The sequence below is a fragment of the Panthera onca genome, chromosome F1 (genome assembly GCF_046562875.1).
Source record: "Panthera onca isolate mPanOnc1 chromosome F1, mPanOnc1 haplotype 2, whole genome shotgun sequence".
Lineage (NCBI taxonomy): Eukaryota > Metazoa > Chordata > Mammalia > Carnivora > Felidae > Panthera > Panthera onca.
In genome coordinates, this window is record NC_138355.1 from 66,177,917 (window position 1) to 66,182,916 (window position 5,000).

Below are 5,000 nucleotides of genomic sequence, written 5' to 3' on the forward strand. Positions count from 1 at the left end.
CCGGACCCATCTGCCTCCCACCCGACCCACACCCACGGCGGCTGGGCGGCTGCGCGGCTGCGCGGCTGCGCGGCTGGGCGGCACGTCGCCAAGGAGCTCGCTGTGGCTGCCGCGGGGACCGCACGAGGCCCCGGCTGCGCGGTGGCGACCCAGCGTCCGGCCTCGAGCCACGCAAAGGGCTGGGCCCGGTGGACGGTGGGCAGGCCGGGCACGCGCCGCCGGCCGGACGACGGACGGCCGAGAAGAAGCGCCCCTGCCCCTCCCTCGGGAGCAAGAGGTGGGACCCAGAGCTGCGCAGGCCTCCAAAAAGGGCGTCTTGCCTCCCCGTCGGGGAATCGAACCCCGGTCTCCCGCGTGACAGGCGGGGATACTCACCACTATACTAACGAGGACGGCGGCGGCCGGCCACCCGGGCGCCCGCCCGACCCCTCTCCGGCTGCCCCTGCCCGCCCTCGACGCCCTGCCCTGCACGGGCGCCCGGCCCGGGCCACGCCCCACCCGACCCCACCCCCGCTTCGGCCCCCTCTCCCGCACGGCAGCCCCCGGCCCCGACTCGGAGTCCACCCGCACCCGGGCCCACACACGGACCCGGACGGCGCTCAGTACTCCCAACGAGCGCTGCCTCTCTCGTCTGCCAGGCGGGCATCGCGCCGGAGAAAAGGCCCCAGACGGCAAGCGGGGCTGCGAGGGCCAGGGCGAGGGCGAGGCGAGGGCGAGGGCGAGGGCGAGGCGAGGAAGGCGGGGTGGGGAGCAGGGCAAGGGGCGCCGACGCTGGACGGGGCCTGCAGGGAGCTGGGGGTGGGGGTGCGACAGCGACGGGAGCGCGCTGGCGGCGGCGGCGGCGGCGGCGGCGGCGGCGGCGGCGGCGAGGCGGCTGGCGGTGCTCCTCCGGGGCCGCCGCGCGTGGCTCGCCCCTTGCGCACCCACACAGCCGCCAGCCAGGCGCCATGACGGCCAAGGACACCAGCGTTAGCGCCGCGTCCCAGCCAGGCCAGCGGCGACGCGCCCACACCCGCCGTCAGGATGGCCGAGCGGTCTAAGGCGCTGCGTTCAGGTCGCAGTCTCCCCTGGAGGCGTGGGTTCGAATCCCACTCCTGACACGCCCACCTTTTGGCCCGCCCCACACAGCAGCCACGCCACCCGGGCCTGGACCACACCCTCTCGCCGCCGCGGCCCGCCTCGCACCCGAGCACGCGCTGCCCAGGACCGAGCTCCAACCCCTCCACCCTCGCCGCCTCGGGCTCGGAGCGCGCCCGCGCGCCCGCGCGCGCGCGCACACACACACACACACACACACACACGCACTCCCCGGCGACTCGAGCGCCTTTCCCACACCCGCGGGCTTCGCTGACTTCGCACCTGCTGCTTTCTGGAGGCTCTTTGGTCCTCCTTCTCGCCTATTCCCGCCCCTGCCCTCGTCACCCCGGCACTCGCGGACCAGCCCAGGCTGCAAAGCTCCCCGCGCTTCCCGCTCCCACTTGTGGCCGCTGGACAGCGCCTGGCTCTTTCTTACAGCCAGCCGTCCGCTTCCGCCGCCACCGGGAACACGCACCCACCCCACCGTCACCCCGTGCTTCCCCCCCCCCCCCCCCCCCCCGGCCCCAGTCCATTCTCTCCACACCCTCCCGAGGCGGCCCACACGATCCTCCACCTGGGGGCCTTCCCCTGGCCACACCTACCTGCCTGCCTGTCTGCCTCCCGGGAGCCATACAGCCCAGCCGTCTGCTGGCCGGCCGGCGGCGTGGACCCCTCCCTTCTGTGGGCCTGGCTCACGAGTCCAAGCCGGGAAGGTGGCTGCAGGGAGCGGAAGCCCTAGACCCCCCCGGGCCATCCAGCCGGGCGCCACAGCGCATCTCCTGGCTCGGGGAGGCCGCCGGCCGGCCACTCCGCCCCAGCGTTCCTCCCGGATCCAAGATCGCCCTCCTGGCTCCCAACCTGTCAAGGCACCGAGCCGGACCCCTAGGGAGAGCCGCCGGCCAACGCGCTCAGGCCTTTGCTCTCTCGGCCCCAGACGCACTCAGAGGCGCATGCGGCGCGACCTGGCCTCTAACTCCGACAGACGCCGGCGCGAGCGCAAACACACACACACACACACACACACACACACACACACAGCCCACCCATCCCCGCCCCCGGCCCCACGGCTCCACACACGAGAGGTCCGTTCCCCACCCCGTCCGCCGGGACACACACTGCACGCGCGAGAAAACCATCCGCCAAACGGACTTTGGCTCGGGGCTGGGAGTAGCTGAAGGCAAGGTCCCTCGCCTGCCTGCACCTGCCACAGATGGCTCCGGCTGTTTGGGGTTCGGCGCTGGCCAGGCTGGGTCCGGCTCCTGGCTGCCTCTGGCGACACGGGCAGGCTGTGGCGGTGGCCCTGGACGAGGGACAAAGCACAGGATGAGCCCAGTCCGCCTCCGTGCCTTCCTCTGCCCGGAGGCCCGCGCCGCGCCGCGCCGCGCCGCGCCGCGCCGCGCCCCAGGGGCTGGCTCTCCGCGTGCCTGGAGCCTGTCTTGCAGACCGCCCGCCTCCTGCTCCCACGGGGTAGACGCTCACGCTCACGCTCACGCTCACTACTGGCGGGGACCGGCGACGGAGGCGGCCGGCGCCGCTGGGGAAGCCCTCTGTGGACCACGTCCGTGGGTGCATGGGTGGTTCAGTGGTAGAATTCTCGCCTGCCACGCGGGAGGCCGGGTTCGATTCCCGGCCCATGCAACGCGCCATCCCCTTTGGCCCCGCAGCGCCAACTGCGCGCTACGCTTCCTCTCTCCCTGCTAAGCTGCCTCTCTCCCAGCTTCAGAGCACCTGGCCAAAGCCACCTCTGCTCCTCTCTGGGGGCCCGCCCACGCCCCATCCCGTCCCCGCCCCTGCCGCACATTCCCTTCCTCCTCCCTGGCTCGCTCGCCCTGGGGACAAGGGACAAAACTCCGCCCGGGAGCCAAGGGCCCATCCGCGCCCGCCCACACACCTGCTTTGCCCTTCTTCTCTTTAACGACGCTCGCCTCGCTCCAGTCTCCCGATTCACTGCAAGGAACGCATCCACGCACCAACTCGCCGCTGCCACCCACAAGCTCCTCCCTTCCCTCGGCACCACCTCGCGCCCCCGCCCCTGCCACCAGCCCCCAACCCCCCCCCCCCAACGCGCGCGCGCGCGCGCGCGCACACACACACACACACACACACACACACACACACAGGCTCTGGCTCACTCTATCCACACTCCAGAAATCCTCCCCTTTTGCAACACCGGCAGAAACCAAGCTGCCACGCCTAGGTGCGCTATACATCCCATTGTCCGGGAGGGTCGCCCACAGACTCCAGGTGGCACCGACACCCGCACCCGCAGGACCCCAGCGTGCCTAACGTCAGGGTCGCGCAGGCCCTTGATTCTCTGCGTCCCGATTCGCCGCCGCCGCTACCGTGCCAACGCGGCTTCCTCTTCCACCGCTAGAGCCGCCCACGGCACCAAAGGCCACCGCCGTCCTCCATCCCTCTCCCACCCCGACCTCCACCCCTCCACACACACCCACACCCACACCCACACGCACACGCACACACACGCAAAAGCAAGGACTCCGAGGAAACTTCCGGCGGGCACGGGAAGCACCCGGAGACCCACGGCCGCCGCGGCCCCTCCGCACCGGTGCAGGGGGGGCGTCCGGTTGAAGCGAGTGTGCCCCAGCAGGTGTGCGCGGCGCACCGGCTGGCCGCTTGGCCTCGAGAGGGGACACCTCTGATCACAGAGCAAATCCCTGGCGGACAAGGGTGTCCAAGATGGGGCGGGAAGGAGACTGAGGCGTGCGATGGCCCGTGGGAGGCATCCACAGAAGAGGACGGATACAGGGGTGGACAGAGGGACTGACGGCGCCTATCATGGCGAGGCACGGGGCGAGGCGGGATGGGAAACTGTGAAAAGCGCAACTGTAGAAAGTGTGCGTGAGTGGGGGCGGGGGTGGAGGACGCCGCTCATCGGGGGTGGGGGGGTGGGGCGCGGAGGTGTTGAAAGGGACCTCTGGGTAACACGCTGGCCCCTGTGCCAAAGGATGCAGGGGACCGACGTGTCCTGCAATTGGAATGACAAGTTGGCGACGAGTGCGCCCAGTCCCCCGGGGTGACTGCACCGCCAGCCACCTGCCTGGCTGCCGGGGTTTCTTCCCCCGCGGTTCCCACGACACCTCCCCGCTGTGTCACCTCCAGTGCCCGGGGGGACCGGGCCGGGCCCGGATGCCTCTTCCCTCCTCCACCTCCCGGGCCCCGGCGGTCGGACTGTGCGCTCCCATCGGGGCCCAAGACCACCGTGCCCATGGGGTCTGCTCTCCGGCGCCGGGGAGAGACGCAGCCAGCCAGGTCGTGGCGCTCCCGCCCGGCGTGGGGCAGGGAAGCCGCCCGAGAGGTCGCAGGCCCGAGGGGGGCGAGGGAGGCAAGGCCCGGGGGGCTCGGCCAGGTGACGGGACTCAGGGCTGCGCGTGGCTCACCTGCCCCACGCGCCCAGCACCGCCACCGCGGGCGCCTCGGGAGGGAGGACGGGATGGCTCGTCAGCCTGGCCAGCTAGGAGCGCCACCGGCGGGGGCGGTGGGGGTCCGAGCACACTCGGGGGGCCGGGGCCTCTGCGCACACTGGTGGTCCCGGCGGGGGACAGAGGTCGCCCCGGCCACTCGCGTCTCGGGCTGTGGAAGCGAAGGAGCCAGGCGAGCGCGTGCGCGGGGGGGCGAAGGGGAGAGGCGATGCCGAGGGCCTCCAGAGGGCCAGCCAGGCCAAAAAGCTCGGAGGGGCCGAGGTGGCAGGGCGAGGCTTGGGCTGCCCGTGGGGGCGTGGCAGGTGGCCTTGTGCGCACACCGCCGCGGCCGCCGCCGTCGTCGTCGTCGTCGCCGCGGCGGCGGGGCCCACGACAAGCTAGCCACCTGTGGCCTGGCGTGCTGGCGTGGGCTAAAAGGGGGTGGTGCGGGTGCACTGGGGACCGGACGGTGGGTGGGTCGGCCTGGCAGGCCGGGAGGGGAGG

The 5,000-nt window shown here is 72.4% G+C and overlaps 3 non-coding genes across 3 annotated transcripts; 2 read left to right on the forward strand and 1 right to left on the reverse strand.

Annotated features, from left to right (window-relative positions):
• Window positions 1-320: 320 nt before the first annotated feature.
• TRNAD-GUC (transfer RNA aspartic acid (anticodon GUC)) lies at window positions 321-392 on the reverse strand. Its single transcript has one exon. It is a non-coding gene; the product is annotated as a tRNA-Asp (tRNA).
• A 625-nt stretch (window positions 393-1,017) lies between these two features.
• On the forward strand, window positions 1,018-1,100 carry TRNAL-CAG (transfer RNA leucine (anticodon CAG)). The gene has a single exon. It is a non-coding gene; the product is annotated as a tRNA-Leu (tRNA).
• Window positions 1,101-2,645: 1,545 nt separating this feature from the next.
• On the forward strand, window positions 2,646-2,715 carry TRNAG-GCC (transfer RNA glycine (anticodon GCC)). The gene has a single exon. It is a non-coding gene; the product is annotated as a tRNA-Gly (tRNA).
• The last annotated feature ends 2,285 nt before the right edge of the window (window positions 2,716-5,000 follow it).